General features: G+C 38.3%; 1 long non-coding RNA gene across 2 annotated transcripts; it reads right to left on the reverse strand.

The window, feature by feature from the left end:
• Positions 1-3458: 3458 nt before the first annotated feature.
• LOC140228270 (uncharacterized) lies at positions 3459-6857 on the reverse strand. Of its 2 annotated transcripts, XR_011901224.1 has the most exons (4): positions 6720-6857; positions 5536-5605; positions 4261-4378; positions 3459-3589 (listed from the first exon to the last, which is right to left on the reverse strand). It is a non-coding gene; the product is annotated as an uncharacterized lncRNA (long non-coding RNA). The 2 variants fall into 2 exon arrangements; XR_011901226.1 differs by lacking the exon at positions 5536-5605.
• Positions 6858-14763: the final 7906 nt, after the last annotated feature.

Consider the following 14763-nt stretch of genomic DNA (forward strand, 5'->3'; position numbering starts at 1 on the left):
CCTTTCCACTGTAAATCTTACTGTTTTCAACAATCTACATATGGCAGTTTATAGTTTACAGTCAGGGGTCCTTCAGCTCATATCATGTAATCTAACAATGTAAGTACATTTCAATTGGACCACAGTGATCAAATTAATCTATCATAAAATTTCATTCAAAGTTAAATGGTGCAGTATTTCGAGATATTTACATTGTAACCTCTGGCAATTTAAAGAGTCATGAATACTGAGGAAACACCACAGACAGTATTTTTGTACTGAGCAAGGTGATATCCAATATTCTTACAGAGCTAGACCTGCTCATAATAAAGAGGATAAAATGGGTTTACCCCTTGCATAGAGACTATAAAATCTCTATCCCATTAAAAGTGCTATTCATTGGAGTGGGTAAAAGGAAAGCGATGGAAGGTTAATGGCAGGATGATGTCACGGTTTAGGGACAATATGAAGAATGATAGGAAAATGATGTGATGTCACATTAGTGTCATGATGATGTCACAGTGTTTGGTGATGATATCACAATAATGTAAGAATGATGCTATGATGTTATAAAGGTATAAGAATTATGTCTTGATGACAATGACGATGATGATGATGATTCAGTCTTATTCATAGAGGGTAGCCACTTTAGTGATCTTTGCACTGTTCTCCTTGTGGTTCCTGTTCACATTCATGAATGTAATTCAGCTATCAGGATTCTGTCATGATAATCTAATGATGATGATGATGTGAGGATGTCATGTTGATGAGCTGGCGATGTGATAGGGATGTAATATTGTCATAAAAATAATACAAACACTATTATGATGTCATGATGACTGAGGATGTGACATAAACACATTGAGAGGATTAGACATTGGAATGATTGGCAATGAGCCATATAATCAATCTTTCGCCTTCCCCTAACATCATCAGCTATCAACCAAAAAAAAAAAAAAAAAAAAAAAAAAAAATGGCTTGACTGAGAGTGATGGGTTGACATTGGTATTGGTATTCCTCTGAGTAACCAGTGCTATATAGCTTGCAAATATATCAAAGACGATTCTGACAGAGAATGTCATCACAACTATGAAATCTGTATGTTTACTTGGGAAAGGGGAGGGAGAGAACTAACCTGAATTCAATTTCATAGGGGCATGATTTGTTTTGTCCCTTTAAGCAGCATTACACATTAAAATGTTCTTGTCATCTTATCATCATACAAATCTGTAACTGCTGAAAGACTGCAATAGTGCAGATGAAAGAGTTGGCATTCATGTACCAATTGCAAAATTTCAAATACATGAAATCAAATGCTACAGATTCAAGAAATGAACTAAATATAAATGCATTACTCAATACTGGCAACCTTCATCATCAATAAAAACCATTATCAGTCATAATTGTTTAAAGTAAATGCCCATTATAAGAACCATGAGAAACACTTAAATATAAAACCTTGTGCAAACAGGAACACTTCCATAAGGCAAAAAAAAAAAAAAATCATTGTATTGGCGTAACCCGCCCGACCCTAGAAAACCCCCCGACCCTGAACTTTTCACACACAAAAAAAGGAAATACATCGTTTTTACTGAGAGAGGGCGCGATACGGGTTTGCGAATTATCAAAAACAACAACAACAACAACACCTGGTGTCGGAAAATGGTCGTGCAGTACAGCGTGTTGGCGACTGATAAGTCCGGTTCGAAGATTTTATTTAGTATTATTCAGAGAATCGATTTGTCAGTGGCGCGGGGTGATTTAGCCCGGGAATTTCTGACCGGTATGTCGTGACGGCTTTTAAACTGGTTATATAACAAATTTTTGGATGCAACAGACCCTCTCTATCGAATGGGGTTTCGTTAAATATGAGTTTTACACCTAAAATACAGGTAGCAGGTACAATTGTACACAGTCTTCACTTATTAATGACTTTCACTGAGTATACCCAACCAAACAAATGTCCGTGCACCAGTACATGTATGAAGATTTTGACAGATTGAATGCGTCAGAAATACTGCAAAACCACATAAGATTCCTGCCAAGTATCAATGAGACCATCGTCAGGTCAAACAAGTTCAAAATCACACAGTTGCTTGATGATGTGACGCTGACTCAACCGCCGATGACCCTACTTTTAATCTCCGGCACAACTAAGACAGAGGAAGTCAGCATCACCAAGAAACAGATATCTGAAATGAGCAACAAAAATCAGTCAATCGAGAGTAAGTCATTAAAAGGAGTTCTATGGAAAAGAGTAAAACTGTGCCTGATTGCCCCTCTAATTAAACAGACATGGAAGTCATTGCAGTGCATTAGACATTAAATTAGTCAATTATACCATCCAGTCAGCAGCCTATGAAACCAAATATATAGCATTATTTTCCTACAAATATCTTATAAAGTGAAAAAAAAAGTATAAGAAACCTCTAATTTTCTCAAAACATGAAGCAGAGCAGAATACAAGAAATCCTACAGAAGTGCTGAGGTTTAGTTGTGAAGAAGTACAATCATAATGACAGATGTTTTACACATAGTTAACTCATTCAATTTTTTTGCTTTTAAAGGACACATTTGTACACATTAGCGTACAATGGGCAATAATTTTACAATGTGTACAATTAACAATTAGCCTGTGATATTTAAATGACGGCCCTTGGTTTCAACAATAACATGGCAAAAGTGTGCGAATACACCAGTGGGATGGGAGAAGGGGAGGGAAGTTCATGCCACACTCACCTTATACTGACAGTGCTTCCATCTGGAATATTTCCTGTAGTGGTGGGAAGTAGATAACCAACATCAGTTACATCTTGAAGGACAGCTAACCAAGGCATGATCTGCATGTTTGACAACATTACTTATCAAAATTATCACTCATTACTTTATGTTGAAACGTACTGACAAAGTCTGTACACAATTGAGTAATTTCATCACCAGTGGTGCATCAGACAGTATGTATGGTCTTGTATTCATACATGTATGCTACACGTCTTTTTATGACTTTGTCTGACACAGAGAAGGCTGAGGCAGGATTGCATCTAATCGAGAGGAGCAGTCATTATTACAGTGCCATCTGGACTGCTCGACAGGCACAAGTTGATAAATCCCAGCTCAAGATAGTATCATGCTTGTCCTTATACTCTGAAAAGGCTTCATGGAGCAAAACAATTCATTGCATACTGTATGTGAAGATGAATGTTGCTACTGCATGTACTAATATACACAGCCAAGTATCTATAAAGACAATGGATAAATCTAATCAAATCAATACATGCATCATTATCTAATATTACAATCCGCATGACAAAGCATCTGACAGAAGATAGCTTGCTAAATGCACTAATGTTATCACTCGGCACAATGTAGCAAGGGCATAATATTACAATTATGTAAAGGAAGAACTTGACCAATATTAATAGAAATGTGTGTACAGTCATGGACAATAAAGGGAGCACTAACCTCTCTCCAGAAGACCCAGAGGATCCCCACGACGATGATGAGGGCAGACATGACTACATAAATAAGAAGAGGTCTGGTGATCATGGGGTCACGAACCTAACGAGGAGGCTTCCTTATTACATCCTTGTCCAATGGCTCCACTCCGAGACTGGACAGAGGAGTGGGGAGAGAATGAAACATTATCATACAGTAATGTGAACTACAGAATGCACAATTTTTTTTTTTTTTTCATGTCAGTATTTGTTCACTATCCATCTTTGATAATACATGTATACACACTTTTTCTTTCTTTTTTTTAAAGAATGAACATATATTTGTCCTTTCTTCCAAATTAACAATAAAATCTGTAGCCATATAGACAGAAAGGATTTCTGGAAACAACATTAATGTGTAGAGTAGAAATAGTTGGCGTCCAGACTTTCCAATAAGAAGGGTCACAAAGAGAAGGAGAGTGGCATACAAATGAGACTTCAAAACACTGCTGATTTGAGAGGTATTGATTTTTACTTTTACAAAATTATTTTCCCCATGACTGAAGAATTATAATGGTACTCACTAAGATGCTGCTTTAGCCGATGAAAAGGTAAAATGAAATATTTTGAAACCAAAGCTTTAATGTGGTTCAAAGATATTTGCTTGAAGAAATTTGATTGATTGATTGATTAATTGATTGATTGATTGACTGATTGATTGATTGTGAATCTTTATGCAGAGTGGCCTGATTAGACTGAATCAGAATAATGACTGCACTGCCGGCATAATTGCCCTCCCCCTTCAGAATACTCTCAGACCTGCTGATGTGTGCACATTGTGGCTCACCCTTGAGCAGGTGGTCCTTCCATGATGACGTTGATCCAAAGGCTCTGCATGGCATTGAGTGGGTTGGGAAACCTCATGATGATGGATAGGGCTATCAGGGTCCAAGGCAGCTATGCTCCTACCAACACAGAGAAACAAACAAACAAACAAAATCATATGTTGCAATCTATCTTCATAGATCCTTCACTTCATACTTTTGCATAATCATTAATGTGTCCATGCAAATTGGTCATTACGGGATAAGTTTTCATCAATAATTCAAATTTCAACTGATTTCTTGCAAAGTAGAAATCAATACATAATCTTATCACAATTTGTATTCATGTTTGTTTCAATCAAATTACAAATGATTATAAATGATTACACATATTTACATCATATTTGTTATTAAGGGGTCATTTTCAATAAGACTACGTTGTGCTTCTCATGATTTCTCCATTATCATATTTGACACAGTGCATTTTTGTTTGTTTGTGTTTTTAATACAGATTTTGTCAACCAATAATGAAAGTGAAAATAAATGAGATGAATGAATGAAATGGATGAATGAATAACGTTTGTTGGAGAATAAGCATCAACCCATTTTAATTCTTCCGTGAAAACACTGTTTAGAGTCTTTAATGCCTATATTTGAATAATTATTCCACCATACAATTATTTTGAACGGAACGAAGTATACAATCTTTCGTTTTTGGCATGCAGAACTCAATTGAAGCAAAAATAGTGAACCATTTTAAGCCAAACATTTTCGTGTGTATTCCAATTTTGCAAATTTTGTGAGATCAAAGAGTCACAAAATCAAAATACATGAACATGCAAAAGTTCTTGTTTACACTGTATGCACTGTATGCATTGAATTCAAGTGGCATGCTGAACTAGAAATGTCGCTAAGGCGACTGGTATGCCTCCGCCATAATGCATGATTCTCCTAATAGGTCTACTGTACATGTGGACAATGTGTGATTACATTTTCACACAATTGGCAAAATATTAAAATAACAAGTTTGTCACAAATGTGTTGAATATTCACCTTCCTTGACCTAAGTTTAATTGGATGAATAGGAGAGCATGCATTTGGGGATTTAAGGACTTTAACTTGACTTTGCCCATTCATAAGTTTATGCATTGAGTACTTTTCAAGGTATGGAGAAAAAGTGCAATTTCTGTATTGAAAAGTACATTGTTACCATTTTCATCTGGCCTTTGACCGTAAAATTCATAGGATAATCACTGTCAGGCAGAACATGCATAAATATGTAGAAAGTTTCAAGATACCTTGAGCCACTTCTGAGATATGGAGGAAAAAGTTAGTTCAGCACTTTCCCTTGATCTTTGACCTTTTGACCTTTAAGGCAAAAAAAAAAAGAAAAGAAAAAGTTTCCAGAGAATCTCTATCAGGTTATACATGCATACACCAAGTGTAAAAAAAAAAGAATAATAATCCCGCTGGCATTGCATAAATATGAGGGAAATAGTAAAATGTTGAAGTGTTGCCCTTTTCTTTGGCCCCTGACCGTTGACCCCATGAACCCTAAATTCTCTAGATAATCATTGTCAGTCAGTACATGTATATATGCTATGTTCCATGAAGATACCATGAACAATTTCCAAGTTACGGACAAAAAAAATTGTTACTTGACCTTTTGACCTTTGACCTTTGACCTCATGACCCCAAACTTCCACCAGAGAATCTTAATTGGGTAATACATGTATACATTAAGTTTTAAGAAAATATCTTCAGGCATTGCATAGATATGGTGGAAATAGTGAAATTTTACATATTTGACCTTGACCTTTTGACCTTTGATCTTGAGCATGTGCACCCAAAAGTTGATAGGCACAACTTCACCCCCTAATACACATACATGCCAAGTTTCATTACGATACCTCAAAACGTTTTTTAGTTACGCTGTCCACAAAATTCATTACGGACGGACAACCCGAAAACATAATGTCTCCGGCACCACTTCGTGGCGGAGGCATAAAAAAAAAGAAAAAAAAAAAGGCTGTCAGCTGTGATTCAAGAAAATTTCACACTGCAAATATTTCTTGCTTTACAGTATGCACAAAACTACTTCCATTGGGGTGTAAGAACAACATTTTGTGTAAGTAGAGAATAGAGATTGTTAAGAATTGGGTGTGCACTTTTGATTATTGCAACACAAGATAGATACTCTAGAATCTACTTTTTGAAACAAAAATCTTTACAGTATCCTGTCTTCATTTCTTTCTGAATCTACAACTCCTCAAAGATTAGCTGATTGATGTAACTACCTTTATGAGGGTCGTAAAATTTTGATATACACTGATCAGGATCCTCTGATAAAATAGTTATCGCAGCACAAGCATGGCTCCTGTAAGCAATATGTTGATTAAACAGAATTTCCCCACTAGTTAAAGTCAGGGTTAACCACTCTGGAATTGGACTCCAGCTATCACTGGGGTAACATGACTCTCACCTGGTATAGCCATTGAAGACAGCTGCTCTGGTTTGTCCAAAAGATCCACATTCTCTCGACGGAAAGACTTTGACTTGGCACCAGCAAAGTTCCTGAAAGAATACAAGACAAGCTTATCAACAAAGAACATGATACATGTACTACAAAATACCACAAATCATAAGCAATTACATCTGGTACAGAAATCCTATGACCCACCAAACAAACAAATAAACACAAACTACAATAACAGCGAACACATTCTGAAAAAGACACTTTTTTTTTTTCTTTTAATACTGCACAATTTATTCTGATAAATGAAGTATGGAATTGCGACTGATTGACAAATTGCCCCACATCGACGTAAATAAGCACTGAATTGATCAGTGTTTTAGTAGTAGCCATGATAAAAAATCATGGGCGTACATACTCGAGCAGGATTCGAACCTACGACCTCCTGATCACCGGACAGGCGTCATCTCCACTAGACTACCGAGCTTTCGCCCGAAAGCAAGTGTTGGTTCTAATCCTTATAGCATGCAGCGGGTACTGCTTTGTTATTCAAATTCATGAAATTCTTCCATCGAGATGTTTTCATTGCGACTGATTGACAAATTGCCCCACATCGACGTAAATATCATGGCTACTACTAAAACACTGATCAATTCAGTGCTTATTTACGTCGATGTGGGGCAATTTGTCAATCAGTCGCAATGAAAACATCTCGACGGAAGAATTTCATGAATTTGAAGAAGTATGGAATTGTTTGCTTGATTTTCTTCTGAACTTAATAATCTATGCTTTATAATAAGGAGCTACAGTGTCAAACCTTGGCAAAACAATCACTGGATCAATAGAGATCAACACAAAGTGACTCGCGTCTTCCAGTCCTCTTGTGTTTCCCAGATCTCGTAGACGGCATAGTACAGGTCCCCTCATGGCCTCAAACATTCTCACACTGTAGCTGCCATTGTGTATTAGTGGAAACAACAGAAATACAATGCATGACATTACTGGGTAAATACTGTATACCTTTCGGAACATAATTTTATCAACATATAATAAACTTGATGTTGAAAAGATGAACTGAAATGTTTCCAATTAGTACCATATTGATGTACCGGTACTTGTTTCAGGTTTCTCTAGGTACTGCTATTACAGTTTGCCTACAATATATTTAGAGGCATATATATTGTAATTCTGCAAGGGGTAAAGCAATGATAAATGATGATGATGATGATGATGATAATCATGACTAGAAACATCATTTTCATTATTCAAGTCATAACAACAGTGATAATTCATCATGAAAATTTTATGATCACTACCATCACTACTTTATTATTCCTAATATTACTAGCTTTGAAAAAACACACCAAATCACTATATTCCAAGTTTATCACAAAAGTAAAAAACATTCACAATGGGGCATAAAGTCTTGACTTCCTAAACTTCATCTTTGAAACTTTAGTTTCAACACACACACACACGCACACACACACAAATAAATAACAATAAAGAGGTAAAATTTGAACAACAATTTTCAAACAGTACAAGTACTTGACTAAGTTAGTACTTGACTGGATTAGGCATCCAGAATTCTGCTCTGTTGAAAGATAGGGATGGCTGTTTATATCACATACACATATCTATATCCTCTGAGAATTGTTCATTCAGCTTATTCAATCTCATAACTTTCCATAAGAAACATCACATTCATAGAAGAAAAAAAAAAAAGAAATAAAGTCAATTTTCCTAACTCTGTGATTAGTATATTACTGAAGCACTTTCCATTCAAAATATCACACCAATGGGAATCTAGCAATGAGGACACGATGTCTTACCTCACACATCCATCATCTCTTCCTGCTGCATCAACGTATGTCCTCAGGTTGTCACGGAAACTTCATATTCTTTTCCTCCTGTACGGCGAACTACCTGCCGACAATGAATGCCTGTGGAGAGTAATCGTGATCGCGTGAATGACTGCAGTCAGCAACGCGCTGTCGTAATGATACTGACCTTTGTGACAGTAACTCTAATTGTTAGTCTCATGGGGTGGGGGGGGGGGAGAACAACTAGCAATCTATATTTCATGATGAGTTACACATTACTCCAGGTTAGAAGGCATATAACCTTGTTTTTTATGATGTCTATGATGGTCCCCCTTATTTAAAAGCCACCGTAATGTGTAACGTTAACATCAGACAGCGTAAGCTGTGAGCGCGAGCAGAAACAACCACAACTAAGTCAACGTTGAATTCAATGCTTCCCCATGTCTCATTTAATTCAAATTTATGTGAGTGACTGGAAATGAGATACTAAGGAATCCCTGAAATTTTGGTGGAATTTGGTAGAGTGAAATTTGAGGTATATCTTCTTGCCTCTTAGATACGATATTGGCTTACTGCCAATACTGCATTACCATTTTACTACCGCCGGAATCTGTCTCTAAGAAGCCCATGACCGACGGCAACGAGAAGAGACAGATCTCAGACAAATTTCAATGGTCGCGCTCTGTCCACACGTAGTGCTCCTCTACAAGTTAGCGTGGATATGTCTTCCTGGACATTTTGCTGACTAAACCATACAGATACAGATCTCATCGGTCTACGATAGTTTACCAACCTGGGGTTGCTGAGGCTGAGCCCGTATCCGTAGTGCCGGTGCGGTGCCGGTGGTTGAGCCTGAGCCTATTTACAGCATCAGGCTGTGGTCTTGCCCTTGGCCTGCTTGATGTTTGGGTTGGAGACCGGATCGTCATGGCAGGCGCTGCCGTAACTATACGCAGCCCAGTCGCTGTACGTAGGATATTCGCACAGCGTACCTCCGTCTGGTCGGGCTATTCGTAAACGCTGCCGCTGATGTAACCCCCGCCCGGGGCGGCCGGGCGCTGTACCAGTAACGTGTTGGGGTCGCTGCTGCGGTTACCGCTGATGTTGCTCTGCTCGTGCTAACTTAGTCTCCAAGTATGTCCACGACCGGGCGACCTGATCCCGATCGATCTCGCGCTCGTCATCTCACTGGCAATGGCGGAGCTGAATCTCTTGCATAACGCCATCGAGATCGTTCCTACTCCCACTTTCAGAAGAGACAGACATCGAAATCGCTAATGCTTTGTATAATAGCGCGCGTACCACGCGAGCGTCTAGCTCTCACCGCACGGTATACGGGCTAGCAAGCGCGCGCGGATGTACATGCGCATACAATTTGCAGATTGATGGTGTATACCACAGTGTACACGCAACGACACGTGCAGTGTAAGCTTGCGCTGCGCTGTATTGTCATCGAATGACTTTTTATTTTCATGGAATGATTTTTTGTTCATCGAATAGTTTTTTGTTCATCGAATAGTTTTTTGTTCATCGAACGATTTCTTGTCGTAAGTATAGAACGCCATGTCAAATATATCTTGGGTCTAATATATTTTTGGTGAAATATATATATTTTTTGTCGAATATATTTTGGTCAAATATGATTTTTGGTCAAATATATTTTTTGTCAAATATATTTTGGGTCAAACATAGTTTGTGTCAAATATATTTTTGATCAAATATATTTTTGTGAAATATATTTTTGGTGAAACATATATATTTTTGTCAAATATATATTTTGTCGAATATATTTCTGTCAAACCTTCATATTTTCTTGTCAAATATATATTTTGTTTGAATATATATTTTATGAAATATATATTTTATCGAATATATTTTTGTGGAATGAAATTTAAATTGATGAAATGGTTTTTTAGTTGGTGTCGAACATAATTATTTGATTCCCTTCTGGCGTGCCATACTGGTGGGACACAAACACCGCTTTCAAATAACTATCTTCTGACACTAAATCAGCACCTCGACCGTTACTGTGCACTAGTCAGGCCTGCCCTAGGCACACTCGATTTTGACACTTGTTAAATTTACTAAAAGTAATGAGTGAAAAGACAGAAACACAAGGAGGGAAAAAAGGGGGGGGGGGAAGAGGAAAGAACAGCAGCTTGCCATGACCACATCACGCTAGGAGTAGGACATCAATTGCCAGATTGCAGCTAAGCCCTTTGTAGTTTCAGCATCATTGAGACTCAACCTTCCGCTAAAGCATCAAACTTGTCTTTCATCTTGAACCCAGTCTCCGACACTGCAAACATCACAACTGCTGGTTTGGCATGGTAACACGTCACTCATCAAGCTGTAGAATCTGCCGTCAGTCTTTCGCCTCATCAGGGAATGAAAGGGAAAGGGGGGGGGGGAAGGGGAAAGGGGAAGGGGAATCTGCCCAACACTCATCACAACCTACACCTATATCTGTGTAACCTATTCGGTATTCAAATGCAAAGAGCACTAACGTTACTATGGTACCACCTCATGTCTTCATAAGATGTTAAACTACAATCCACTGCACATCACATTATCATCATAAAATATTCTAAGTTCACACTTCCCTTGAAAAATTTCCAAGTGCTGACACTGTCAAAAATTTCTAAGTCACACTTCTCTGAAAAATGACTAAGTGCTGACACTGTCAAATATTTCTAAGTCACACTTCTCTTAGAATGACTAAGTGCTGACACTGTCAAAAATTTCTAAGTCACACTTCTCTGAAAAATTTCTAAGTGCTGACACTGTCAAAAATTTCTAAGTCACACTTTTCTTAGAATGACTAAGTGCTGACTAGTGACACCATAAAATATTCTAAGTTCACACTTCCCTTGAAAAATTTCTAAGTGCTGACACTGTCAAAAATGTTGAAGTCACACTTCTCTGAAAATGACTAAGTCTCAACAAGTGTCTCATACAAAAGCAGAACTAACAGTAACAGTTAGATTCTAGACGACACTAACTAGAATCCTAACACAGTTTAAATTCCAAACACTAGTTGCCAATCTGGGTAAAATTCTAGCAACAAACTGGATAACAACTTGGGTAACAACAATAATTAGACTGAGTCTATCCTAGGAGACATCGTTCATGACCCCCTATCCCAGGGTCCCAGACCCTGCATTGCATCGTCGCCATCTCTCTGTTTAGCAAAGAAAAATAACATCCTCTCTTAATAAATTTGCCTAAGAGACTGTGAGCATGTAAGAAAATATTCTCAAACAATTGGTACTCCATACTTGTCCCTACTCTATTGAGAAGCAGAGTTTATTTTCGCCTAAGTCAATGGAAAAGAAGCCCTAAATTCGCTATCCATCTTCTTAATAAAATTGTTTCCAATTTCCCTAACTAGGAAAACCATCACAAATATTTTCTAAGTATTTGTTTATATCCTCATATCTCAGTTTATAAGTTCTAACAATGCTAACAACAATAGGGACTTAGAGAATTTTAGACTTACGATTGCTCTAACTTTATAGCCTCAGACTTTATCAGATCACAAATGTAGCATCAACAAGACATCAAGGATGTACAGGGTCAAGATCATCAACGAAATTCTCAGCCAGGGTAAAATTTCAAGCTTCCCGGGCCCCCTTTTATACCCCTTGACCCGGAGTCCTAAAGTGCAGACAATACGCCTCTGAACGCTGATTGGCTAAAAGTTTTTACGTCACGCACAGCGGCAAATTCAATTGGGAAGTACACAGCAGCGACCATTGTTCGCCGGGGAATTAACCTGGATACAACAAAAATTACACTCTCATCTTTGGACATTACACTTCCAAAGCAAATTCTGGCTATTCACCAACTTATTTCTCTTCAGTATAAAAGGTAAGCAGTGAAATTACACATTTCTTAATGCCATTTCTCGTACGTGAATACACTCGATCTTACCTCAGTCCCACATGTACAATTCTATGTTTTCTGACTGAGCTATAATTAGCACACAGGTTTCGCCGTTGCCGGTTGATTTTAGACTTGACAGTAAAACCACATAGTCTCATTTTATACCTGTGAAAACATTAAAATGACTTAAGTTTCTTCCAAAATTCGATCTTGTCTACCAAAAAGATCTACAAGAGCCAAAACCTATGTCATAAATTCTGAATTCGTCTGTTGACATTCTGTGATACGCAAGCGCGCCGGAACACTTCTGGTTTTGGGGGGGCAAAATCTCCACGGGGGCACATTTATGTGACGATGTGAGATCCTCGGCGCGGGAGCGAAGTGAGTGAGTGGGGGGGGGGGGGGAGGGGGGAGGGGGAGGGGGAGGGGGTGTGTGGAAAGGGGGATTCCCTCCCCCCCCCCCCCTCCACTGTAGGGAGCTTTTGTAAAACAGGGTACAAAAGTCGCGTTTATAGACCATTTAAAAGCAAATTTCTAAGGAATTAAACATAGTGAAAAATAATCAGTGCGAAGGACTCATTATTACATACGGGAGTACATAATAATGTGATTGTGCGAGATCCTCGGCGAGGGAGCGAAGCGACCGAGCGGGGGGAGGGTATGGGAGGGGGGATACCCCCTCCCATGGTAGGGACTTTTTGTAAAAACAGGGAGTGTAAAAGTCGCGTTTATAGAGAATTTAAAGCAAATTTATAGGGAATTAACATATTGAAAAAATCAGTTGGAAGGACTATGATCTTAAACATACGGGGGTATATTATGTGATGGTGTGAGATCCTCGGCGAGGGAGCGAAGCGACCGAGCGGGGGGAGGGTGTGGGAGGGGGGATACCCCCTCCCACGGTAGGGACTTTTTGTAAAAACAGAGTATTATATCAAAGTCGCGTTTATAGAACATTTAAAAGCAAATTTCTAGGGAATTAACATATTGAAGAAAATCAGTTGGAAGGACTATGATCTTAAACATACGGGGGTATATTATGTGATGGTGTGAGATCCTCGTCGAGGGAGCGAAGCGACCGAGCGGGGGAGGGTGTGGGAGGGGGATACCCCCTCCCACGGTAGGGACTTTTTGTAAAAACAGAGTATAAAAGTCGCTTTTATCGAGCATTTTAAATTAAATTTCTGAGGAATTAAACATAGTAAAAGAAATCACTGCGAATGACTATGATAATAACTTATGAAAACTTTTCATTTTACTATAAGTACGGGCAGAACGAGCGAGCAACTTTTACTTTGCAATTTATCTGAAATGTACTCATTAAAAGCTTAAACGTGATCGCATCGTTCGAACAATAAAAAATATTCTTATGCTAGAAAGCAAAGAAGAAAATGAAATGTGTAAGGTTTACTAAAGGTATGTTTCAGCAGGCACACTCAAGGACACGAGGCTACCATCTATACACTAAATTTACTCATAAGTTACTATTAGTGTATAGATACAATAATGTATGTTGTTAGTGTATTATAATTTTCGCCCCGTTAGGGGCGAAAATTTGTTGCATTTTCAGTTATGAAATTACAACATTTAGACAAGAAATATGCCTTTATTGTTCATTTTGGTCTTTAAATCAGTGATTAATTATTTGTTACAGGGGGCACTTTGGGGGGGCAAAAACTCGTTTTGCCCCCCCAACATTTTGTTTGGGGGGGGGGGCAAGTGCCACCCCTGCCCCCCCGCTTCCGGCGCCCTTGGTGATACGGTAACTACGCCATACACTGTGCAATTGTCTATGTAGCCTAGCTAGCGTCTACACATTGTCATTTATGAGTGCATCCTGCTAGTCTTCTATCATCACTGTTCATTGTTTATTACACATATTCTTCAATAAAATCTTCTTTACTATGATATTCATTTTGTGTAAAAAGCCTAAATTTTGTTGTTTTGTACTTCTCTGAATTTTATTCACATTCCAATGTTCAACGTTGCTGACAATTTTGAAATACTTATCAAAACATTGCCTGTATCCAAAGACAATATCAACATTGCTGTTCTCGTTATGTACTACATGTATTGTATTGTATTCTTTATTTATTTATTTTTTTTTTGGGGGGGGGGGGATAACAGCATTTTCCTCACAGGGTGCTTTCAGTGGGAGTGGCCCAGCATTATGCGTATCCTTGAAGATACGGGGGGGGGGAGGAGTCGCATGGAGAGTATGGAAATAAATACCAATGAAGACGCTGTAAGAAAAAAGAAAGATATGTTTGCACTTAAATGCATTCACAATTCTTCACATGTTTTTATTTACACCAAGTCCATGGTCCCATATCGCCTTTGACTGC

This window comes from Diadema setosum, chromosome 1, assembly GCF_964275005.1.
Source record: "Diadema setosum chromosome 1, eeDiaSeto1, whole genome shotgun sequence".
In the NCBI taxonomy this organism is placed as follows: Eukaryota; Metazoa; Echinodermata; class Echinoidea; order Diadematoida; family Diadematidae; genus Diadema; species Diadema setosum.